The sequence below is a fragment of the Armigeres subalbatus genome, chromosome 3, assembly GCF_024139115.2.
Source record: "Armigeres subalbatus isolate Guangzhou_Male chromosome 3, GZ_Asu_2, whole genome shotgun sequence".
Lineage (NCBI taxonomy): Eukaryota > Metazoa > Arthropoda > Insecta > Diptera > Culicidae > Armigeres > Armigeres subalbatus.
The window spans coordinates 243,750,647-243,778,515 of NC_085141.1; the positions used below are offsets into that span (position 1 = coordinate 243,750,647).

The 27,869-nt window shown below is 42.3% G+C and overlaps 1 protein-coding gene across 1 annotated transcript in view; it reads left to right on the forward strand.

Annotated features, from left to right (window-relative positions):
- The window catches only part of LOC134222376 (uncharacterized), a 46,265-nt gene that overhangs the window by 16,441 nt on the left and 1,955 nt on the right, over positions 1–27,869 (forward strand). The window lies entirely within an intron of this gene.

The window sequence follows — 27,869 nt, forward strand, 5'->3', positions numbered from 1 at the left end:
GCTACCAGTGTTCAGCTTAAGAGAATCTTTAATTCTAATAAACTTTAACCTGCGATTAATGTAATCTCTCCTTGAATTGCCTACTCCAAGACGAGTTAGATTCTCAATCCGATCGAGGATGTTTCCAGGTTGGAAAAAATCAATCTCTATGGGCTCTGTCTGTCATTATGTCCACCAGCTAAAATATTAGTAATTAAAATAACAGTAAATAACAATAAAATAAAATAAAATAACAATGAATATACAATGGATGAACATTATTTCCAACTGGTAATAAGAGCAACCGCTTATGTAGGAGTGATACGAGGAACAATAATTCATGCGAGTATTCTGATTTTTGCATGTATACTCAACTTCGGAGATGGCTTCTCAGTCCCGACAAAATCAAAACACTGCTATCCAATCCCGTCCAACGCTTCGGCTCGTCTGGGACCCTCCTCAGGGACTCAACTCCTACAGGTCCATCCTCAACTGTGGCTCTGCTGAACCATTGATTGTCACGAAGCAGAACCACAGTCAAGGACAAACCCGCAAGAATTGAGTCCCCGAGGAAGGCTCCAAACGGACCGAAACGCTGGACAAGATCAAACAACAGTGCCTTGACCCCGCCAAGACTTCAAAGCCATCTCCGAAGCATTAAACTACAGTCGAAATTAATTGTATACGCAACTACTTGGTTTTGTCGATGGCTTTAATTTTAAGGCACGAACTATATAGAATATGAGTTAGATCTATGAGCTGGGCGTACTTAATAATCACTGGAAACGTCACTATAGCAACGATTCGTTAAAATACAATGTCAAACTTGCTTTGAGGAAAAAAAAACACCCTTTGATTACAATCCATTTAGGCTGTGAACCATTCCACCGATTCGTCCAACTTTCAGTCAAAATTTGACATTCCGATGGTTATTTTCCCATCTTGGTTAAAATTTTACTCCGAAGCCGACCCACTTGAGTTTTGACAGATTGATAGTTATTTAGAATGAAATGGATTTGGCGCCAATTTTCTCGCGAACAAAGTTTAACTATCGAACTGTCAAATCTAACCATGCTCCGGAGCAGGGTTATTTTTAACCACGGCGAAATAATCATCGAACTGTCAAATTTTAACTAAAAGTCAAACGAATCGGTGGAATGGTTCACAGCCTTAGTGCAACATTTCAGAAACTTATATGTTGCATGTTGATTACGCAATGTCTTAGAAGATAATAGAGGATTCACAACTTCTAACACCCAACACGCACGCAAAATAAAATTAAATCCTCAGAAAAATCATTTAAATCGCCCTACCCTAATGTATATTGGAATGAACTCACCGAATCGCTCACTCGAACCATTTACCATCAGTACATTTCTTCCTGCTGCAACTGTACTTCAGATATCCTAACGGCAAGCGACTGCGATTACTTCATGGTTTTCTCGTCCGGCCTTCGCATCGTTGCTTTCCAGTCCATGGTTAGTTTGAACTTTGGGAACCAGAATGCAGAAGTGCTTCACGATTGATCGACGATGTCATCGTCTCCTCGTACTAGGCAGCTTACATACCGTTGGAGATGCTGAAGGATTCCATATAATTTTCAATTTTTCCTTTTCAATTCAAAAATTTCACCAGCCGAACGTCAAATTTTGATGAAAAAATCACACACTCTTGATTTCTGTGAAATCAATTGCGACCAGTTGCAATCACAGCTTCCTTCGATCCGTTATATGTTTTTTGTTGTTGTATTTTAGATTAAGTATCACCGTGAATTTATTCAAAGATTCACATTTATGGAACATCGCATCGGATCATCACCTTTTATTTTATAAAATTGTGATTCTAAAAAGAACCGTTTTGCCTTCATCGTATTCAAAGTATACGCAAATGCTATATGATCACTCCAAAACCAAACTATTGATAGAAGGCTCGGAGACCCATGTTGTTGTATACCAAACGACCAATACCAATGTCTGTTATGTGTTTTTTTTATAGAGGGGTCAAGGGAAATCTGCAATCTGCAATCAATCAATCTGTGGGGTTGACGGAACGCCAGACCTACTAAACCCACCCAAGCAACGGAAGGTTACTTGAGTTACCCTCTCTACGAATACCTTGGTTCCCCCAGGAACTGCCTCCCAGCATTACTTCTGGGGGATAGGCAGTACTTAACGTACTCGCTCATTTAAGCTCACACAGGCACTCATCCCGTATGAGTATTACCTGCACAACCCCCCCCCCCCCCCCTAAATCCGGCCCTGGCTCTAACTAACCAATCACAAGTTGGTCATGCTCGTCGACTGCTGCTCGGCGCGCCAGATTCTCTGCAAGCTGCAGGCAATCTGAATAGTTGCAGACGAAACTGCGTTCCACTTCTCTACCGCTTGGCACATCCTCTGGATAACGGTATCCGGGGTTGTGTTCCGAACGTAAACGTCTATCATAGCATCGAAACGATGACATACAAACAGTGTGTGCTCTGCAGTTTCGTCAACACCTGGGCAGTCAGAGCAGACGGGGATCTCCGCGTGCCCAAACCTGGCCAGCCCGACTGGGATCATGCTCGCTATCACGCAGGCTGCATCGTGTAATATCGTGCGGTAGGCAGATATCACTCTGAGACACATTAAGCGGTATGTGCTCTCCAGCTTCCGCAGGTAACTGGTTACCCCCAGAACTCTCGCCCAGATCAGGCCGCCGTACCTAAGAAAAGATACGGCAACGCCTGCCAGTAGCCTACGTCTACTGGCACACACCTTGGATCTGTTGGACATCATCCTCGATAATGCCGCAACAGCAGTCGAAGCTCTCTTGCACGCATACTCGACATGGCTGGCGAAGGTCAGCTTGTCGTCTATTACGACTCCGCTTTGATGCGATCGCGACTTCACCCACGAGAATCACTGCAACTTGCGGTTGTTGACGATAACCACCTCCGTTTTATGTTGAGCGAGCTGCAGGCCTCTAGCGCTCATCCAATCTTCCACCGTGCTGATAGCGTGTGCTGCGGTCAGTTCTACCTCGGAAATTGACTCCCCGTAGACCTCCACGGTTACGTCATCTGCGAAGTCGACGATCTTAACACCAGGAGGGAACTTTAGTTTCAGAACCCCGTCATACATAAGGTTCCATAGTACCGGGCCCAGTACTGAACCTTGCGGATCTCCTGCGGTAATAGGTACGCGTCTCTGACCGGCATCGGTCTCGTATAATAGTACCCGGTTCTGGAAATGCCTTTCCAAAATCCGGTACAGGCCCACCGGCAGGCTTAGCCGGTATAACGAGAGCGCGATGGCATCCCAGCTTGCGCTGTTGAACGCGCAGGTAGGAAGGGAGGAAATGTTTAGACCGGTCATCGGACCGGATAGTCTGCACACCGTATCGAATGACAACGGCCAACGATGCATATGCTTCGCAGCCTCTCGCGGAATGGTTGTCCGAAGCACCTTCTTTCCTCGCAAAAATATCCACAAGGCCACATGGAGATCACCTAACCAAGAAACGGAAAACCAAATCGACCACGTTCTAATCGACGGTAAATTCTTCTCCGACATCACGAACGTCCGCACTTACCGCAGTGCGAATATTGAATTCGACCACCACCTCGTTGCAGTATGCCTGCGCTCAAAACTCTCGACGGTGTACAACACGCGCCGAAGTCGGACGCCGCTGCTTAATATTGGTCGGCTACAAGACGGTAGACTAGCCCAAGAATACGCGCAGTAGCTGAAAATGGCACTCCCAACGGAAGAGCAGCTAGGCGCAGCGTCTCTTGAAGATGGCTGGAGAGATATTCGATCCGCCATTGGTAGTACCGCAACCGCTGCACTTGGCACGGTGCCCCCGGATCAGAGAAACGACTGGTATGACGGCGAATGTGAGCAGTTAGTAGAAGAGAAGAATGCAGCATGGGCGAGATTGCTGCAACACCGCACGAGGGCGAACGAGGCACGATATAAACAAGCGCGGAACAGACAAAACTCGATTTTCCGGAGGGAAAAGCGTCAGCAGGAAGATCGAGACCGTGAAGAGACGGAGCAACTGTACCGCGCTAATAACACACGAAAGTTCTACGAGAAGTTAAACCACGTGCCACGTGCCACAGCCTGATATGTGCAAGGACATAAACGGGAACCTTTACCATGTTTTTCAATGGTGAATCGGCAAGCACTACACAACAAATTTGCGAGCTGTTCGCCGCCAAATTTGCCAGCGTATTCGAAATCGAGAGTATATCCGTAGATCAGGGGTGGCATTGTGCATCTCGATTCGAACGTAATTCTATCGAGTCGAACATGTTTGGCATTACGGGTTTCGATTCGATCTCGAAAACGACTCATCGTTCGAGTATGCTCGAGGAGGTACAAGAATAACGAGATGTTTTGGCATTATGGATGCTCGATAGCACACTGAAAAACGACTCAAGTCGAATGAAAAACACTCGTCACCTTTTTAGCTTTCGAATGTTGTTCGAGAGTCATTTCTTGCTGAAAGGTTTTAATTATAATTTGTTATTATTTCTCTACGAGAAGAGAATAAATGTTTTATTATTGTTTCTTGAGGAAAACAATGTCATAAGTATACATACTTTTACAGTTCCCTGACAATATGCAATTTCCAATTATCCCGAAATCCGCATAAAAACGACTTCAACTAAAATCGGTTTTTCGTAGTTTTCACGTTTTCGATAAACCGCGTGAAAAATCCATGAGGAAAATCTGCGTAAAAACGTATTTATTCCACAATCTACTTAAAAATAAATGAGTTAAATAAAAAAAACGCGCATCAGATTCAAGTGCATTTAACTAAAACACATAGAAACATCAAAGTAATTAATTATCGAATCCTTCTTTAGCTTCCTATTATTTAGCTCAAAATTGGATCTATGGCATAAATTCGAAAAAACATAAAACTTATAATTTGTGTCGTAACAATATCTCAATTTACAAAACTTGTCGTATCGGCATAATGTTTTAATCGGTTGCAACTGCTCAATAAATAATATTGATTTTTAAAGTCATCGAGCACAATTTGCTTGTTTATAAATTAACTGTCAATTCATGCCATGAAGGATGCCTATCCAACAGGCAACATACTACACGCAGATGAAATTACTCTTATTCTCTCTGTTTACTCACATTCGCCATGCGCTGAAGGTTGTCTCTCCTGCAGGAGGCAGACTAAACACGGAGACAGCTATCTCTTATTCTCTCTGTTTACATTCCGTTTGACAGAACATACTCGATTGAACTAGTACAACACCATTCGAAATCTTGTACTGCGACTGAATGAAGTCGAACGAAATACATAATGCCGCAATTTTTTCGAAACGAATCGAAAAACTTACGAATCGAGTGATTCGATTCGAGATGCGCAATGTCACCCCAGATTTCCACAGCAGTGGCTAACGTTCCCTTGGCCAACCAAACTCTTAGTTTTGTTGATGTTGATAGAGAAAGAATCATGAAAGCTGCTTCGCAGCTTAAATCTTCTTATAAGCTAGGACCAGATGGCGTTCCATCGATTTTTTTGAAGAAATGGATTTCCTGGATGCTGGATCCGCTGCTTAAAGTATTCCAGTGCTCTCTCGCTAGTGGAATTTTTCCCGTGTCTTGGAAAATGGCCGAGATGTTTCCTGTGCACAAAAAAGGAAACAAACGCGACATCAACAATTACAGGGGAATCACTTCGCTATGCGTTATATCAAAGCTTTTTGAATTGACTGTTATGGAATCACTAAATGCTCACTGCAAGCAGTATATAAACGCCGATCAACATGGTTACACCGCTGGACGCTCTACAACATCTAATCTGCTTTGCTTAACGTCATACATAACTGATCAAATGATTACTCGGACCCAAACGGACGTAATATACACAGATTTATCCGCAGCATTCGACAAACTGAACCACAAAATCGCCATTGCGAAACTTGATAGATTAGGTGTCGGTGGAAACGTCCTGAATTGGTTTCGTTCATATCTCTCTGAGCGAAGACTTACCGTTGCTTTGGATGACTTTCGGTCAACTATTTTCAGTGCAACATCCGGTATACCTCAAGGCAGCCATCTTGGACCGCTCATATTCCTCCTGTACTTTAACGACGTCCATCATGTCATCAAAAGTCCGAGATTAACTTTCGCAGATGACTTAAAAATGTTTTTGCGCATCAGGTCACTCGATGACTGCAAATTTCTCCAGGATCAGATTAACGCCTTTGCGGATTGGTGCTCCATCAATAGATTGGTAGTGAATCCTGCTAAATGCACGGTCATTACCTTCTCCCGGAAAAAACAGAATATTGATTTTGACTACAAGCTACACGACACAACTATAGAACGCGTTCACAGTGTTAAAGACCTTGCGTCCTATTGGATTCGCAGCTGACTTTCGGGAATCACATCTCAAGTGTCGTGGACAAAGCCTCCAGAGCTCTTGGATGTATCTTTAAAATTGCAAGAAACTTTTCTGACGTATATTGCCTAAAATCTCTGTATTGCTCACTTGTACGTTCCACCCTCGAATACTGTTCCGCGGTCTGGAACCCTAATTACAACAATGCTGCTGAACGGATAGAATCTATTCAACGTCGTTTCTTGCGCTTCGCCCTCCGCAGGTTACCTTGGAATAACCCACTCCAGTTGCCAAGCTACGAAAGCCGATGTCAGCTTATCGGTCTCGAGCCTCTGAGTACTCGACGGAATGTATGCCGAGCTATGACTGTGGCCGATGTGTTGCAGGGCAGGATCGACTGTGGAACCATCTTGCAACAAATCAACATCGGCGTACAACCCCGACCGCTGCGTAATAATATAATGCTTCGCCTACCGATCCGTCGAACTAACTACAGATGTGGCAATGCTATTCATGGCCTACAACGAGTTTTTAACAGAGTGGCGGCGATGTTCGACTTCCACTTAACAAGAAATGTGCTAAGGAGGAGATTCTACACCGTATTCAGTGATAGAGGTCATTGACGCAGCACTAAAGCTTAGATTATTTAATTTTTTTATGATTAATATGTGATGTTTAATTTGTCCGTAACGAATCTTATTTATTATATACATATATTTTTTTACACATCATTGGGATTAGTCTGTAGTCTGTTGGTGTTATATTTAAATAAACAAATAAACAAATAAACCTTCTTACGAACGAGCGTGAGGTGATCCAAAGGTGGCGGCAGCACTACGAAGAGCACCTGAATGGCGATGTGGCAGAAGAAGATGGGGGTATGGTGATGGGCCTGGGGAACGCGCGCAGGACATAATTCTACCGGCTCCGGATCTCCAAGAAATCCAGAAGGAGATTGGCCGGGTGAAGAACAACAAAGCCCCTGGGGTTGACCAACTACCAGGAGAGCTATTTAAACACGGTGGTGAAGCACTGGCTAGAGCGCTGCACTGGGTCATTACCAAGGTTTGGGAGGAGGAAGTTTTGCCGCAGGAGTGGATGGAAGGTGTCGTGTGTCCCATCTACAAAAAGGGCGATAAGCTGGATTGTAGAAACTATCGCGCAATCACATTGCTGAACGCCGCCTACAAGGTACTCTCCCAAATTTTATGCCGTCGACTAGCACCAATTGCAAGGGAGTTCGTAGGGCAGTACCAGGCGGGTTTTATGGGCGAACGCTCCACCACGGACCAGGTGTTCGCCATTCGCCAAGTACTGCAGAAGTGCCGCGAATACAACGTGCCCACACATCATCTATTCATCGACGTCAAAGCCGCATATGATACAATCGATCGGGACCTATGGGGACAATCGATCGGCTATGGCAGCTAATGCACGAACACGGATTTCCGGATAAACTGACACGGGTGATGTGCATAGTTCGAGTTTCAGGGGCATTCTCGAGTCCCTTCGAAACCCGCAGAGGGTTACGGCAAGGTGATGGTCTTTCGTGTCTGCTATTCAACATCGCTTTGGAAGGGGTAATACGAAGAGCAAGGATTAACACGAGTTATACAATTTTCAATAAGTCCGTCCAGCTATTTGGCTTCGCCGACGACATAGATATTATGGCACGTAACTTTGAGAAGATGGAGGAAGCCTGCATCAGACTGAAGAGGGAAGCCAAGCGGATCGGACTAGTCATCAATACGTCGAAGAAATCATACATGATAGGAAGAGGTTTAAGAGAAGACAATGTGAGCCACCCACCGCTAGTTGGCATCGGTGGTGACGAAATCGAGGTGGTAGAAGAATTCGTGTACTTGGGCTCACTGGTGACTGCCGAAAATGATACCAGCAGAGAAATTCGGAGACGTATAGTGGCTGGAAATCGTACATACTTTGGACTCCGCAAGACGCTCCGATCGAAAAGAGTTCGCCTCCGTACCAAACTGACAATTTACAAAACGCTCATTAGACCGGTAGTCCTCTACGGACACGAGACCTGGACGATGCTCGTGGAGGACCAACGCGCACTCGGAGTTTTCGAAAGGAAAGTGCTGCGTACCATCTATGGTGGGGTGCAGATGGCGGACGGTACGTGGAGGAGGCGAATGAACCACGAGTTGCATGAGCTGCTGGGAGAACCATCCATCGTTCACACCGCGAAAATCGGACGACTGCGGTGGGCCGGGCACGTAGCCAGAATGTCGGACAATAACCCGGTGAAAATGGTTCTCGACAACGATCCGACGGGTACAAGAAGGCGAGGTGCGCAGCGGGCAAGGTGGATCGATCAGGTGGAAGATGACTTGCGGACCCTCCGCAGACTGCGTGGTTGGCGATGTGTAGCCATGGACCGAGCCGAATGAAGAAGACTCTTATATACCGCACAGGCCACTTCGGCCTTAGTCTGAATAAATAAATAAATAATAATAACATCGGTTGACCGATGCATTATCGTTTGCAACTATAAACGATGTAGGGCTTTTGGACCCAATTGAACGTTTATCCGAAACTGTTTGGGCAACGATAGTTTCGGCCAGACGACCTGTTAGGACAAACGGCTCTTCCGGCCAAATTACCAACTCGGCCGTCTGTCACTTTCGGTTTCGGAATGGAATGAACCTTACCAAGAATTTTTAATCGAAAATAGAAAGAATTTTCTGAAGAAATCGAAAAACAATCCTCAGAAATTTCGAGTATTTTTCCGATGTTTTAAAGTTGGCTTTGGTGGGGGCTGGTTGGCTTCCATCGTTCGCTGAACTGACGTGGTCATCTCCTCCGCTGCCTTAACTTTCACTGCCTGTACTCTGAGCGCCATTTAAATGATCCTCGAAGTGCTGCTTCCCCCTTTCGATCACCACACGTTCGTCCGTCAAGATGCTCCCATCCTTATCTCTGCACATTTCGGCTCAGGGTACGTAGCTATTGCGGGATGCGTTGAGCTTTTGATAAAACTTGCGTGTTTCTTGAGAACGGCAAAGCTGTTCCATCTCCTCGTACTTCGCTTCTTCCAGGCGGCATTTCTTCTCCTGAAAAAGGCGGGTCTGCTGTCTCCGCCTCCGTCTGTAGCGTTCCACGTTCTGCCGGATCCCTTGCTGCACCGCGACCACCCGGGCTGCCTCCTTCTCCTCTAGAATCTATCTGCACTTTTCGTCGAACCAATCGTTCCGTCGACTCCGTCCCACATACGGTGGCTCAGTTCTGTAAATTTATTCGCAACGCTGCGGTGATGCGTCATCATCGGAAGACAACGGAAGCAGTCAACTGAAATTTTCTCACATGGTACGGGCTATCGTTTCGTTAGTGTTAATTATTGAAACGTGCATCTTTATGTGAAAATCGATCCTTTTCAGGATCACACATTTATTTTTTGAGGGATGAGCATGATTTGAGACTTATGTTCAAATTGTGCAAAAGACAATCGTAGACTATCGTCTACTATATAAAATTTATTATTATACTAAATATTATCACAAGAACCGGACTGATGAGTGTGTGCTAATTTGAAAGGATTTTCCTCCAATGTGCAATTTTTTTAACAATGCGCTTTCTAATTACTTTTTATTTTATGTCTTTATTAATGATGCTTTCAGCCCTTGGCTGGCTCTCCTCCGTAATTACTCTTTAAAAACAGCAATCATACGTTTGTCCTAGCATTGCGCTTAGATTTCACTTTGTGTTGTTGCTGTCCGATGGCCATTCGATGACTTTTCGATAAGACGCCACCATTTAGAATAATTTGTGAGCATCTCCACTTGTGGCGCAGAGAGTTCTGCTTTTAGCGAAAAGCAAAACGATCGGCCGGTAACCAAAATTTTGTGCTGCTTTGTGCTTTGTGTAAATTAATCAGAAAGTTAAAATTTGTTTCTTGTCCAGTGTTTCTCCAGTAAGTGATACGGTGTTCATGAGTTTGCAGTAGCCATCGAACAAGTAAGTGCGTGTTTCAATCGATGCGAATATGATAATTATCTATCTGTTGATCGATGGCTTATGTACATTAGACTGGCCCAGCTTAGTATAGGGAGAAAAAATTGTTGTCGAATTCCACGCACCCCCCTGGATTGTGTCGTTTGGTGAGAAAATCAATCTCTTAAAATTTCAGCTCAATCGCTTGTTGCATAAGCTGGAGCAATTGATTTGAAGTTTGTATTTCAGCAAAAATATATAGGAAAATACACCTCCGTCACTCATTCGATCTGGAAATTGGTTTTGATTGCTCGATTGAGTTCAGAATTGCCGTTTTGTAGGGTTATTTGGGAGAAAAAGTTATTTGGCCCGAAAATGTCCTAAACAATCATTCGGCTAAACGGCATTTTCGGCCAAACAACCTATTCGACTCTCTGCCAAACAATCCATCTCCTTTTAAAAATATTTATTTCCATTAAAAATTCTATGAATTGCTGCGGGAAATCTTTAGGAATTTTTATTGCAAGTTCGTCCTAGTTTTTACGTAGAGCTTTTCGAAATTTCCACGGAAAATTGTGTAGAATTTTCAAGGTTATCATTGGCATTTTCACGAGAAATTCTCCGCAGTTTCAACGAGATGTTGTGAGGATGTCAATTGGAAAATTTTACGTAGGCGGACTTTCCACGAAAAAATCTTGCCCAGGGTCGGACTTTTCCGGAAAGGGGCCTCAGGGTCGACAGTTTTCGAGGACCTCTAAATGTACGAAAAAGACTGAAGATCGCAGCAAGACATGCGCGCGGATGGTTGGTTTTGAATTGTCACGTTTTTTTTTCGTTCGCGCAAGAAACAGATTCGGCTGATGTTTATAATTTGCATGTACTAGAAAAGTGTTTTGAAGTTTGGAATTTACCTTTAATAAAGTGTATTTCTTAATTGAGTGCGCGAAGTCGTTTGTGTATGCGGGATGTTTTTGGTGAAATATGTGTGGCTGTGTTATAATACCAGAGATAGATGGTTATTTATCCCTTATTTATCGAATTACTCCGTATAGATTTGCAAGAGTGAAGTAAATTGTTCGTGGAAGTGATTGGATCAATTTGGTGAGATTGTTTCAATATGTTTTTATATGATTCCAAAATTAAATGCACGCTGGATTAAAAAATAATCCGGAAATTTGTTTATGGATCCATTATCCAATTGATAATGGTAGCATAAACAGGCGGGGCTTATTGCTAGTGAAAGTGACCTCAGACTGGACGTGAGTTACCAGGCAGTCTGAAATGGGTCACTGGAGCTGCAGTAGAGCTAGCACCTTCTAACTCCCGGGCTAAAGCTGACTTTATTAAAGACAGTTTTCTTCCATAATACCACTGCCGGACAGTGGGGGTTAGATTGAAGATACACACACAGATACATACACACACCTCTAAATGTACGAAAAAGACTGTTTGTTGATATACCACTAAGGCTTTGTAGGGGCCAAGTAAGCTTTGTGCCTGTGGGAGAAGCGGTTTGTGTTTGACTTGCACACTCAGAGGATTTGGATACTTCAATAAACAAATGAGTATAAAAAAGGAAATATTGCCAAATATGTAGATCTATGACTCGAAAATCGTACCTTTCTCGTACAACAAAGTTTTTTGTTCCCAATACAGATTTATTAAAATAAGTAGATGTACGTGAGGCATGAAAAAACGGAGTGTAAACCACACATTCAATTTCTGCAGATATGTAGAATTGCGTGTAAAAATAAATCCACAATCCACTTGTCGCATAATCACACATCCCTTCCACACCTCAACATCAATCAATAATCTCCACGTGCATAATCCCCGTATCCATCTACTCGTACTGCCACTCCGAAGCGGTGAACAAATTACCGCAAATTTGTTTGATTTATTACGAATGCCTTGGCTGATTCAACGAGACAAATGCGAACGTCGAAAAACATAGACCTAGCTCTAAGAGCCTGACTCTTTCGCCCAGAGAAAAAGCCATTTTGCCCCGGTTCTTGTTCCAACCGTTTGATATTGGAAGCCATGCCAACCGGCGGCCAGGAGCAACTTTAGCTCGCACATAGGTACCAAGCCAAATGCTCAGGGGTCCCACTCGACGCTACAGGATGCTTATTGAGATTCGATCTGCTGACGAAGGCAGAGCCTGCCATAAACAGGAAGCCGATGAATAATGTACTGAATGATGCTTGCTACATCGTGACCAGTGCTTTTCTCCATCCCAGGGATCAGGGCTTCATATTTCAAAAAGATGGACACCTTTCTTCTCCGGAGTGACGATGGATTAGAGAATGTAGGTACCTCATCCAGCTATCCAACTACTACTACTGGTGCCATGAACAAAAAACCTGACAACGAGGTGTAAGATGACTACAGAATGAACGCAATCATCAATCTGCTCACCGCTGCTGTAGGTTCGTTCCATTAACCGATACTCACCAAATATTGGAATACGTACCGTCATTGGAGTACCGGCTGTCAGCAGTCCTTGTGGCACGGTTCCAGCCAGATGTGCTTTCACTGGCTTTTCATGGGGAGAGAATATTACGTTTTGGGGGTGAATATTTCATACACGGAAGAATCATATCCTACACCTGTTCTTTTATGACAAAGTTTGGTCGATGGAATGCAAGTCTGGTTTTATGAAGCCTACTCGTAGGTGTTGTTTTACCATTTGCACACACTATCAGTGGGCTGATATGATCTAGATAACCGAATGAAGATTATTGAGTGGATTGATTGGAAGACAACACCCCATGCCAATGGACTGATAGTTTTTCCATCCATCTTTTTCCTACAGACTAAAGATACTTGCTAAGTGGAAGTGTTCTTCGTATTACCGTTATTTCCAAAAGACTGACAGTCATTAATATTATGAGGATTCCCCGATAACCTTGAAGCACCTTTGTAAACGTATTGTTGAGAAGAATACTCGTTACTACTTTGATTCTTGCAAACACTCTCAAAAGCAATTTCAATTTCCAATTTAATTAGTTTAATATCAAACGATTTCGCCGATGCTTTTACTCACTTGCAACACCGAGCAAGCAACACGAAAAACGATGCTACGGTTTACCGAATTTTCCGCAAATTACGGTGACACATTAGTTATTTTCGGTGAGATTTATCTCCAAACCGCCATTAGTTCACGACCCACCTTCACCCGCGCTGCAACACACCGAAGGCTGACGGCGAGACCGTTTATCTGGTATCACCAATCTTCCAAATCGAAACAGCAGGAGTAAGCCACCACCACAACAGCAGTATAGCACACTTTCCTCAACGGGATCGTCGCTGCAGGGATAACCCGAGTACAAATTAGAAACAATTTTTTTTATTGTTGTGATTTATCAATTTAATTTTAAACATCAATTATGATAGCAGAGGGCGATCTAAAAAACGAAGACTAGGCAGTTTTAAGCAAAACTTTGCAGCTCTCAATATTGAGTGGGCTAAAGTATCATTTCAGATTCAATACAAAACGCATTTGTCCATTATCCATAATGTCTAATTATGTATTTTACTATTAAATTGATTAACCTTGCTCTCATTTAACCACAACGCTGTGCAGCTTGGTTGAGCTTGGTTGCGTTCGCAGTCGTGTTGGTTGTCCGATGAGAAAAAAGGCCAAATCATAGCCAACTGTTGACTGATCAAATGCCATTATCCGTCCACTTCAAGAGATATCAATTAGTTATAGGATATTTAAAGTACTTAAGGACAAGCATCTGGGACTATGTCCAAGGGCTTGACGATCCCACCCCAGGCCATCTGCGAGTTGTGGGGCTTGCCTAGGATGTTGTGGGGTTTGACAGTGGGCCCTGTTCTTCTTCTTCTTCTTATTGGCATTACATACGACACACTGGGGCAGAGCCGCCTCACAGCTTAGTGTTCATTAAGCACTTCCACTAACTGCGAGGTTTCTAAGCCAAGTTATCATTTTTGCATTAGTCATCATGAGGCTAACACGATGATACTTGTATGCCTAGGGAAGTCGAGACAATTTCCAATCCGAAAATTGTCTAGACCAGCACCGGGAACTGAACCCCGCCACCCTCAGCATGGTCTTGTTTCGTAGCCGCGCGTCTTACCGCACGGCTAAGAAGGGCCCTATAAAATGCATGTATCCGCTGCGGAAATTTGCTGGACAGGACATAAAGTGTGGAAAAGCGGGCATCGAGCCGCTATCTTCTATCAAAGCTGTGGCACCTCCAACAAGCTGGGAACCGGCTTCATAGTGCTGGGAAAGATGCGCCAACGTGTAATTGGATGGCAGCCAATCAACGCAAGGATGTGTAATGCAACGTACACACCGGTCAAGCAGTTGGACGAACATTGACTCCGCCCCCAAGAAAACACTTCGGTTGCTGCTTTGTTTGAACGTGTGTGAAGTTGTTCGAACAACCATTTGACAGTTGGCGGCTCGGTTGGAAAAAATTAAAACGGTTTGATTTTGGTTTGAGTTGTCGGGGGTGGAGTCAAGGTTCGCCGAACATGTTTGAGCATTTGTAGTGAAGTTGAACAAACCCCCATATATTTTTTGATGGTTGGTGCTCAAGTTAGCGCTTCGGTCGTTCGTGTGTGATATTGTTGGTCGAATAAATTAATTGTTCGTGCCGCTGTTGGTAAAACTTGATGGATGTTGGAACAAACGAGAGCTGGAGTCAATGTTGGTCAAACTGCTTGACTTGACTGCTTGATTAATTTTGAATCGATTATTACCCAACGATTAATCGATTCAATAATCGAGAGGAATCGAGAGTAATCGATTAGTTACTAATCGATTAATCAGAATTTTACGACATCATAAGGATGTCGAAAATTAATTGATTATTTCGATTAATCGATTCATCGTTGTGATAATCGATTAATTTTGAATCGATTACTATACAATGATTAATCGATTCAATAATCGACAAGAATCAAGAGTAATCGATTAGTAACTAATCGATTAATCGGGATTTTACGACATCTCTACGAATGCCCACTGCGACGTCAAAATCGTCATCGGAGAAATAAACTACCCAATTCATTCATTTCATTCATTTATTTAGTTAACATCTAAACAGATAACACTGAATCAACAATTTGACGCCACAATACACGGTTCGAGGCCGCATCTCTCCATCCTCGGATACGCCCCACGCTCGCCAAGTCGTTCTGCACCTGGTCTGCCCATCTCGCTCGCTGCGCTCCACGCCGTCTCGTACTTGCCGGATCGGATGCGAACACCATCTTTGAAGGGTTGTTGTCCGGCATTCTTGCAACATGTCCTGCCCATCGTACCCTTCCGGCTTTAGCTACTTTCTGGATACTGGGTTCGCCGTAGAGTTGGGCGAGCTCATGGTTCATTCTTCGCCGCCACACACCGTCTTCTTGCACACCGCCAAAGATGGTCCTAAGCCCCCGTCTCTCGAATACTCCGAGTGCTTGCAAGTCCTCCTCGAGCATTGTCCATGTTTAATGTCCGTAGAGGACAACCGGTCTTATAAGCGTCATGTACATGACACATTTGGTGCGGTGGTGAATCTTTTTCGATCGCAGTTTCTTCTGGAGCCCGTAGTAGGCCCGACTTCCACAGATGATGCGCCTTCGTATTTCACGACTAACGTTGTTGTCAGCCGTTAGCAAGGATCCGAGGTAGACGAATTCCTCGACCACCTCGAAGGTATCCCCGTCTATCGTAACACTGCTTCCCAGGCGGGCCCTGTCGCGCTCGGTTCCGCCCACAAGCATGTACTTTGTCTTTAACGCATTCACCACCAGTCCAACTTTTGTTGCTTCACGTTTCAGGCGGGTGTACAGTTCTGCCACCTTTGCAAATGTTCGGCCGACAATGTCCATGTCATCCGCGAAGCAAATAAATTGATTGGATCTGTTGAAAATCGTACCCCGGCTGTTACACCCGGCTCTCCGCATGGCAATGTTGAACAACAGGCACGAAAGTCCATCACCTTGTCTTAGTCCCCGGCGCGATTCGAACGAACAGGAGTGTTCGCCCGAAATCTTCACACAGTTTTGCACACCATCGACCGTTGCTTTGATCAGTCTGGTAAGCTTCCCAGGGAAGCTGTTCTCGTCCATAATTTTCCATAGCTCTACGCGGTCTATACTGTCGTATGCCGCCTTGAAATCAACGAACAGATGGTGCGTTGGGACCTGGTATTCACGGCATTTTTAAGGATTTGCCGTACAGTAAAGATCTGGTCCGTTGTCGAGCGGCCGTCAACGAAGCCGGCTTGATAACTTCCCACGAACTCGTTCACTAATGGTGACAGACGACGGAAGATGATCTGGGATATCACTTTGTAGGCGGCATTAAGGATGGTGATCGCTCGAAAGTTCTCACACTACAGTTTGTCGCCTTTCTTGTAGATGGGGCATATAACCCCTTCCTTCCACTCCTCCGGTAGCTGTTCGGTTTCCCAGATTCTGACTATCAGTTTGTGCAAGCAAGTGGCCAGCTTTTCCGGGCCCATCTTGATGAGCTCAGCTCCGATACCTTCCTTACCAGCTGCTTTATTGGTCTTTAGCTGTTGAATGGCATCCTTAACTTCCCTCAAGGTGGGGACTGGTTGGCTTCCATCGTCCGCTGAACTGACGTAGTCATCTCCTCCGCTGCCTTGACTTTCACTGCCTGTACTCTCAGCGCCATTCAGATGTTCCTCGTAGTGCAGCTTCCACCTTTCGATCACCACACGTTCGTCCGTCAAGATGCTCCCATCCTTATCCCGGCACATTTCGGCTCACGGCACGAAGCCTTTGTGGGATGCGTTGAGCTTCTGATAGAACTTGCGTGTATCTTGAGAACGGCACAGCTGTTCCATCTCCTCGCACTCCGCTTCTTCCAGGCGGCGTTTTTTTTCCTGAAAAAGGCGAGTCTGCTGTCTCCGCTTCCGTCTATAACGTTCCACGTTCTGCCGGGTACCTTGCTGCAGCGCGACCGCCCGCGCTGCGTCCTTCTCCTCCAGAATCTGTCTGCACTCTTCGTCGAACCAATCGTTCCGTCGACTTCGACCCATATACCCGACGTTGTTCTCCGCTGCGTCGTTAATGGCTGCTTTGACTGTATTCCAGCAGTCCTCAAGAGGGGCCCCATCGAGCTCACCCTCTTCCGGCAACGCTGCCTCGAGATGCTGCGCGTATGCAGTGGCGACATCAGGTTGCTTCAGTCGCTCTAGGTCGTACCGCGGCGGTCGTCGGTACCGAACATTGTTGATGACGGATAGTTTTGGGCGCAGTTTAACCATCACCAGATAGTGGTCAGAGTCGATGTTAGCGCCACGATATGTCCTGACGTCGATAATGTCGGAGAAGTGCCGTCCATCAATCAGAACGTGGTCGATTTGTGATTCTGTCTGCAGTGGTGATCTCCAGGTGTACCGATACAGGAGGCTGTGTTGGAAGTAGGTGCTGCGAATGGCCATATTCTTGGAGGCGGCTACCAACTACCCAATAGTGAGTTTAATTCACCCAACCTCGAGCATCCGTACGGTAAGCCAAAATTGAGTAAGTAGGGTCGAAGTAGTTTGCCTTTACTCCCATGTTAAAAAAGTACCCAACGGAAAATTTATTTACCCAAATGTAAGTTTAATTCACCTAATTTCGACCTCAGGTAATAAAACTCAAAATTGGCTTCCCGTATTAAACTGGCGTCGTTGGATTGTTTGGCTCTTTTGTTTTTGACAACAAAAGAAAGAGTGGATGAAAGAGAAGAGAAAAAATAACTCAAAATAACTCTTCCGTGTAGCTGAAAATGTTCAACAAACGGGGAGTATTGAGACTGATGAAAACTTGAGAACTTTAAAAAGCAAACAATTATATTGAACATTGTCTCCTAATATTAGGAACGATCGTTGTTTAACAAAAAATGCTTGTAGTAACCGAACAGTGAATCTCGTTTAAAGTTGGTGTCCATTGTTCAGAGAAAAAGAAAAGATCTAGGATCTTTTTTCAAATGGGCCTAATTGATTCTGACCTTGATTTTTGGAATGACGATTGTGCTCTTAATTCAAACTATTCTTGTCAACTAATTCACCCGACAGAAAAAATTGATAGCGATCTATCTGGTAGAAAAGTTAAACGACAAGTGCTAAATAGAGAGAGTATGAGTCGTTCCAAATTTCAAGGGCAAATACAGTTAGGGTAAAACGTCCTATCGTTGTGGTATGCCCTAATGTTGCGGTAGTGGTCAAGTAGTCCATTCTGGATATAATACCATTGAAAACAATTGTGGGTACGCTAAAACTCTTCGGATTAACGACTAGAGCAGCTTTTGTTTGACAAAATTCCGTTAAAAATGATGAAAAATCAACATTTTTCGTTAAAAATTTGAATCCTTTGAGCCTATTATTGCGGTAGTGCTAAGCTCCCATTGTTGCGGTATCGCTCTCCATAAGAATTACATGCAATACCGCAACAATAGGACTGACCTTCAAAAAATATCACAACGATAGGCAACTGCGTCCTATTATTGCGGTAGTTTGTTTTTATTGTAAAAAAAAAACAAAACAACATAAGTTCAGCACAATTGACGTAATATTTACGAAACTATAGTTAACGAGCATCCTATTCAACTACTACAATGTGGAAATCGACCAACAGGTAATTTTTGAAGAATTTTTGTAATCAATTTTGCTTTGTACGGTGCTTAACCCCTCCATAATAGGACGTTTTACCCTACGCATATTTAAAAAAGTTCCTAGAGATAATTTAGTTACAAGATAAAGATTGTCGCTTCGGTTCCCTTTGTTCTGCTGTTCGAAACATGTTGGATTTCTTCTTCATTTACATTTAGCACCCTATCCTCGCCAGCAATAGATGTTCCGGACAGCGACAATTCTAATCTTATGACTAAAATATCTTTTAGAAAAAAAGATCTAGGATGTACGACACGCCACTCAATAAGGTATTTTATGAGACGTTTCGCGATGGCCCGATTATTTACTTTTGATGTTTTGTTTTGTCATGATTCTGCGTGAACATTCCGTTAGGTCCGAACACAAAACAATGATTGTAACGTTTTACTTTTCATTCCTGTTTTCTTCAGCATTTCATGCTTAGAATGTAATGGTATGCTTAGCAGGGTAGAAATATTTCACAGTCAATGCAGTGAAAAACATGGATCTCAGTATAATCTGCAGTCGCCTTCATCGCCGCCGTGGTGAGTGCGACTGGGTGCAGCCGAAAAATCATTTCCAACACCGACTATTCAATTTCGCATTCAGCCACTCACAAGTCGCTCTGACAGGCTGCTCAGTTCGCGCCTTACTGTATGACTGTGAGTGGCCCATTTAAACGCGTGGTGATTTTTTTCAATTTGCTGGGTGAATGTGTACATTTTGCTGTGGTAAGTTTCATCTTCGCGGCGCAGTGGGTGATGTGAGTTCTGTTGTTTACTTTTCTGCCTCTCCGGGAATGTGAGGTTGATTTCAAAGCAGGAAGAAAATAAAAATATGATATAAAAAACCCAACTTAATTCACCGAGTAGTGATACTGCCTTTCTCGCATTTAGCCAAGACACCAACCTTATATGGTGAATATGGTTCGATGTACCATTATCTTTATAACTTTCAAACGCAACGGTCGATCGTTTTAAAATTCAATAGTGATCAACTAGCCTTTGCCCCCTGTCGAATGAAACTTGTTGCGAGAAAATCGGTTAAAAATTACTATATGAAAAGTTGTCTAATGTTTTTCTTAGCTTTTGTGCACACACATACACACACACATACACACACACATACACACACATACACACGGACAGACGGACATTTGTTCAGCTCATCGAGCTGAGTCGAATGGTATATAACACTATGGGTCTCCGAAGCTTCTATAAAAAGTTCGTTTTTGGAGTGAAATGATAGCCTTTCGGTACAACTTTGTTGTACGAGAAAGGCAAAAACATCACCTTCATCCAGTGCTGCCAAATATTTACAACCCTGATGCTTAGTATGTAATGGTTTATATATAAATATGGGAGGGAGCTCTCGATACTATACATCAAATGATTAAATACTGTCGTCAGTCAACAAGCAAATTTTCAACAAGAATAAACAATCAACATAGGCGCCACCTGAAAAGACCAAATTTTGTTTTGTGTGTTATTGTTGTTATATAGCCTTAGAAAATTTTCTTGTCGAGAGTTTTGGTCTCGACTCGCACTGACATTACATGACAGCTAGATTTCGGCTCGGCTTGACACACACATTTTTTGAATCCAGGGACGGGAACGGTTGACATTTCTTTTTATCATTCAATCTGCCACGAAGTAAAAGAATAACAAAAACACGGCAGTCGCAGCAGCAGCCACGACCAAGCAGAAGACAGTCAGAACATGATTTTATTATTTTCTCTCCCCACAATTAATGTTTCTGTACGCTCATTTCACGACGTATGACCGTTTTTGGTGGTAAATGATTATTTCTTTACTCCTTGCTCATTTTGGAGACTAGAACTATTGAATTAGTACCAACGGCTAGCATTCTTTCTAGGCTTTGCGCCACAGGCAATTAAACTCGATTCTGTTCTGTTTGCGCTGCGCACGAACCGAAACAAGAAATCTGCTGATCGCACCGACCGCTCGACTCTCACGCAGCAGCAGGCAGGAACATACAAACAGTTTGCCTCATCGGTAAAAAAATGTCACAATGAGGCGCACATTTTTTTGGAAAACTGTTTCGGTTTGTACGGTGCGTGAAATTTGACCGGATAAAATGTAAACATTCGCATAATCACAGTGTTTTACTGTACATTTCCCAACACTGTTTGAATCTGTTTCTCCCTCCAAGGTATAAATAAACTAATGGCATGTTTTAAGAATCACATGAAGACTTTGTCCTAGAAAAAAATGGAAAACTTTGTTGACAAACTACTAGCTGATCGAACCCTGATTACTAAATGACCAATAACATCCTTGAGCGGAATGTCAACGGATAGCGGATTTTCTAAAAAAGCTTTCGCTATCTTCCTGCTATTTCAAAACATTACGCATTGCGAACGATATTTTCACGAAAGAATTTATCTCTTACTCGAAATTGGATTTAACAGTTATCAGTGGCGTAGCCAGAAAATTGGTCTGGGGGGGGTTTTCTGAACATTTTTTTTTCGAAAAAAAAAATTTCTTCTAAAAATTTTGTCTCTGGGGGGGGTTTTATGCCCAAAACCACCCCCCTGGCTACGCCACTGACAGTTATTAAAATCATTGCAATTGGGATTCTCAGATCCTTTTCTGGAAACCCAATAATTTATTCTATATATTACATGTAAGGTTCAGAGAGAGATTTCTGACGGGAAGCTATTTTTTAAATTTACCACGTCTTACCGGAAAATACGGGACAGGGTGTAGAATAACTTGCATGACAAAGATTTTGAACGGCAATAGCGCTGATATCTTACAATAGGTTTTTGAAATATTTATATCAAACGACTTGGAAAAAGTGTAGCAATTATTCCCTGCGTGAAAATCAACTCCAATGTATTGTAAAATTGTAAAATTATTGCTTTTCTCACCGAAGAATAGACTTCCGTGAAACCAACCAGCTACCAAAACAAATGCTCACACATCCTATTGTATAGAAATTAGCGGAAGCTTAATCCAAAACATCATTCTTGCACCTTTTTCCACACCCCAAAAAGCTCTTTCTTGTAGTGGAGACTTCATCCATATATGGTGAAAGTGGTGGGAACATATTTTGGTGGGACAATATTTTTTGCATGGGAGTCGAACACGGCGCAAAATTTGCAATATAAAACTGAAAAAATATTGGGTTAGGATAATGGATGTTTGGAAAATCAGAATTGGGTAACTAAAAAATCAAAAACTAACAGTATAATAATTTTAAGCACGTTCTCTACACACTTCATCTTCAGAAATATCCGGCATTTTCGCTTCATGACCCAACTCACTACATTCTTGCACTGATGCCCTTTGCCCATCGGTCATTGATTTATTTTCTTCATCGCTTTATTCACGTTCTTCAATGTCAACCCAATCCGCAATTACGGTGCCAAAATTTGCGTAATTGTGATCTTGAAGATCCGGAAAGGAATACAGAGGAAGTGATTTAAACAAATCAGTGAAGTGATCGTCATCCGAATCTGGATCCGCAGTGTAAGCATGGATGGTTGGAAGAGAATTTTTGCATTGCAACTTCCGTCTTTTCGCACACGTTTTAAAACAGGATTCTTCGAAATGCGCCTGAAAAACGAAAAAAATCAAGAATTTGGCTTGATTTCCACATCCGGATTTAATCGGCAGAATTTAATCCATCGGGATTTTGTGATTCCCTCCTCCGTAAGGAAGCGAAAAAAAAACTAAATTCCGGACACTTCCCACTGCTCCGGCCGCAACATTTCACGAGACACTTCATGATTAAACTGCCCGCTTTCGGGACGTTCTTCTTAAGCTCGTGTAAGTCACGCACCGGCTTCGACAAAATAAAGAAAAACATCGATGATATGCAAAACGAAATTGGTAATTTCGCGCGTCGCTTGCTTAGTTTGTTAGAAAACTAACCGATAATTTGCTTGCGTCATGTGTGTGTGTCATCCTCTATCCCTCACCCAGCTGCGAGTGTTGATCCAGTAGTACTACAAATAATTTGATCATATCTCATGCTCCGTAATGGTACCTTATTGTTATGCAGACTAGTACTACAAAAAGGATTGACTTCTGAAGAAAGAATATTTCTTCAGAATGTGTAGGGAATGGGATGTACTAGTTGTTCATAACAGGTACAGCAAAGCTTCACAAGGACGCCCTTATTCGTACTAGCTACTCAGGGAATAGAAGGTCGAGAAGAGCCACCGCTGCTAACTAAAGCGTGAACTGGATACCTAGGACTAGTGGTGCGAATTCTCAATCTCAGTGACTGAAATTTGTTGGATATTGATAACATTCCCTCTTCACACTCATTTCCTAGCAGTGAAAACTGAAAATGGTTAGCAGCAACAATCAAAGATAAAGTAAACAAACTACCTCTCTTCTCATTGCACACGCAGCCCGCACTAACAGTCTATTCGGTTCACTCGCTGCTGTATGAATGCGACGGCCCTATATAAATGCATGGGTGAATACTATCACTTGAAAGACAATGACAGGAAATTTGTGCCGAATGATCATCAGCTTCAGCCCGTTGTTGGCAAACCGAGTTTGCTAAGCTACTCCTGCTTTGTCGTTCTGACTGAAAGGCACCGTCATAGGCAAAGAGGAGCAGAGAAAAATACAAAACAAAAGAATCACACTCAGCAGGCATTGTTGATAAATTGCACCACTGCCGTGGGACTCCCACAATATCCGCGGCAATATCAGCAAACGATGCCCTGTACGTATTTAGTGTTTAATTTCAAATTTTTAAATTTATATAGCAACAAAAGAAAGAAAGGAAAGAATTGACGATTGCTCACTAGTTTTAGTTTTGGACACGACTCAAGTAAGTATAGCTGTTAATAGAATCAATTATAATAATAAGAAAACTATAATAATTTAAAAATAATTTCAAAAAACAAATAAAAATTTAAAATTTAAAAAACAGATTTGGACTAAAACGTTATAACATTATTTAGCATCAAGGCATGACGTCTTGAATAACTTGAAAAGCAAATAATGATAAAAATCACTAGGAAAAATTACTGAATTATTACGAACATGTACTCTTATCATCGAAATCTCATTAGCCATTGCGCAAACGCAGAGTCTGTAGCGAACGTCGACTTGAGTATCCGACCCATCCAGTAAATGAGTTTTGAAGAAAAAGGATCAATTGAGAACCAAAGATAAGACCAATGATACGATAGTTAAATGCAATAAATAGATAACAACAGAGAATTTAAAATAATATTGGGATGATCTCACCAAATGGGAATCGAGTTCCAATGATTTAATACATCCTGCGAGAAAAATGACTCCAATCCATAGTACCAGCAACCCTGCTGGAAACCGGGGTAATATTGCTGAAGAAGATGCACCATCGTTTGGTTCAGAGGCAGCAGTATTGATGACTACGATTCATTCTTGCACACATTCACACCTTGCACACCTTGATCATCAGTCAGCAGCGCTTCATCAGATCCGTGCTGAATTGGGATGGCAGTAGCTTTCTGTGTGGAATTTTTGTAGTGTAATGGATACACTGTTCCATTAGTGGCGGTAAAAATTAATTTTGGTTCCCATAGTGGTGCTATCCATTGATATCTTATGAGACTCGCCACTATTGGTACAGTTGCACCACTATAGGTGCAAGGGAGTTAATTTTATTAAGGAAAATTATTGTTTTCAATAGTTTTTCAAGTGAAATCTTAGGATAAGTTGCATTTAACAGGATATTTGAAGCACGACACATCAACTGAAATCATCGTAAAGTGTATAATTACGATAAATCTCATTAAAACCCCACTACCTCCACTATTGGTGCTACCTCCACTATAAGGGTACGGTTACCCTAGATATATTATTTTCTTCATAACACAATGACCGATCGTTGTTATGCACAATAGTGATCAACTAGGGTTTGACCCCCGTCGTATTCCCGGCGAAAACTTGGTGCGAGAAAATCGGCTTAGAATTACTGATGAAAAATTGGCTTATGTTTTTCGGATTTTGTATTCACACACACATACACACGGACAGACAGACAATCGCTCAGTTCGACGAGCTGAGACGATTGGTATATAATACCATGGGTCACCGAACCTTGTATAAAAAGTTCGATTTTAGAGTGAAATAATAGCCTTCCGGTACAACTTAGTGGTACGAAAAAGACAAAACATATTTACAATGTACTACAATTTTGTAAGTGAGTAGTTGAGCGTGTTTCGTTTCAGGCACGGATCTGGATGTTTATTTCAGTTGGTGCGATCGGTAGAGTGCTCGTTTGCTCATATTTTCTATCTATTTTTTATCTATTGATCGCGCGATCGTCGGTATGCTTAGTTCTGCTTTGTGCGTGTGAGCAAATTACTTTGACATAATTTCGTACAAAATAATTATTTGGTCGTTTGCCAAGGCGACTTCCTACCGATTACCTTATCATATAACCAAATATCCTTTTCCCGTGGCGCTCACGGAGGTTAAGAGGATTCCTCGGTCTCTTGTGAGCCTGTAAGGGCATTCCATCGGGACGAAAGAAATTTGTTCATCGTAAATCGCATACCATAGAAAGCGTTACATCTGATGCCATTCGATGTCTCATCGAACTTCCATAGTATTTTGAGAGTGAAGAATAAAACGAGTGACAGATATTCTTTTGGTGCTCCCGCATTTAATGTGGTTATGGTAAACCAAGTCATTTTCTATTACATGTTATGACCGTAATTGACAACAATATAATTTCAATATTTCACAGATCCAAAAAGCGTAAAAACAGATAAACGTAAACAACAATGAGTCGTCTCACTTGAAGGTAATCTTCCCATAGGAATTAATGATGGAGCACGATAATTTCAATGCTGGTCATGTTGGCGATTTTCTGATTCAATTCGATTCAGTATTTGTTTAATTCAGAAGAAAAATCAAGTTGTGTGAACCACCCCATCTTGGAATATATTATAGTTAAGGAATATAATATAGTTATAGGAATATAATATAGTTAAAGCCTGAAGATCATCCTCCATAATGCATTCAAAGTAGTTCTTGTTGTTGTCCAGGTACTCTACGTGTTCCAAATTTGGTTAAAGTCGATCCATGCATCCAGAAGTTATACTAAGCTGATCGTTTTCGAAAGGGTACCTTTCCCCTCCAAACTTCCACATAGGTGGTGGATGAAAAATATGTATTCCAAACTTGGCTGAAATTATTCAAGAGGATTAGAAGTTACACTAAATTGTACGTTTTCTAAATAGTACAACTCTTTCCGCGCGCCCTTCCACTTTTCCGAATCACCCTCACACCCTTGTTAAAATTAAATAGAGAACATGAGCTCCGAATATTTCCAAAGACTCATCGAAATAATAAACTCATTATCCAATTAACTATGGTTTCCCCTGAAGAATACTTTAACCCTGTGTCGAAACGTTGGTTATATGTCTAATCTTATTTCAATCTTTAAAGACTGCGTAGTAAACTGGTTGAGATATCAATTAAAGTAAAGTATTAGTGGTGGATTAAAATATGTTTTTCATTTGATATCAATCTCAGCTCGGATTAGCAGCAAGCAATCTTCTCTAGCCTCGAAAATAGCATCGTTCATCCCTACCTCTTCACTTGCTGGTACATATATTGGTAGGTGTGCTCTAAAACGATGGTCGTCGTGATTTCAACATTTTTTCACCATTGCCCAAAATTTTTTTTTTATTGTTCCATTTTTGGTAAAGGAGGATGGAATTAACAAAGTAAGTTGATTGTTAAACTATGTCAGAAAAAGATAATAATTTAAATTAAACAAAAAATAAAACTAAAATTTTTCAAGACTGTGCATAACATATTCGATATTTCACGTATTATGTAGTAAATTATGCACGCACCCGTGTGCCAAACTTTCAAATCGAACCACCACTTACTGTTCTGAATCCAGTACCGCACCATGCACAACTGACACCCGGCAGTGAACATTGTTGGTGACATCGGAAGTTGTACCGTCTTTATCGGCGAGACTCGGGACCGTGTACCGTGAGCCATGCTGATAACTGTTACGCGATACGCGATGAGTGAATCCCTCCGTGTTGCCGTTGCCGGATATAGTCCCAAGCGCTACACCAAAGTGCAACAAAACGAGTTGTGCTACTCTTGCTGGAGCAGTGCTTTCCAGTTGGGGGGAGATTTAGTTTTCCCATCTTGTGCTTATCGATGTTTGAAATCTCCTCCGTTTTATCACAGAAATCCATTAAGTTTAATGAAAATGTTTCTACGCTTTTGCACCGGAAATGAAACTTTAGTTTTGGCATTCAGTGGTAACGGATAAGCGAGGTGAGGGTTAGAGCTACGTGGAGCCTCATTCGGGAGAGATTCTTGATGGTATATCGTTAGGGATAAACTGAGACGTATGAATTGTTTGAAATAATCTTCAGCTAAAAACATCTAACAAAATTGTTTGTAATTCTAGAGTGCTTTGAAAATAGGTCGTATGTGCAAAAGAGAGTCTCTCTTTGGATCTATTCTCTTTCGATTATTACGAAACTATGCAAAAGTTTACTTCGAATTTCTTGGCAGATATCCAAAGACAATAGCTTTGTCTATCATGCTGAAGTAGAAATGTAGCAAAACATGCAAAACTAGCCGATATATTAGCGAAAGAGAGCGAGATCAAAGAGAATCTCTCTTTTGCACATACGACCTATTCTCAAAGCAATCTAGAATTATTCAACCCACTTAGGGACGCTTAAAACCACTACTGAATGATATTTTAACTTTAAATCCAAAGCAACAAACGATTAGTCCGCTATTCGATAAATACATATTATGGAAGCCTCGATGAGATTCACGAATTTTAGTGAGCGATCAACTCCAAATCTTGAAAATTCACTAAGTCGCTACTCGCGATCAGGACATTCTTAAGCAAAGTTGTAAAGTGAATCCTAAATTTTCAAAATAAAAAAGTACATCTCCTAGCAAAACTAAAACCGAATCACTAATG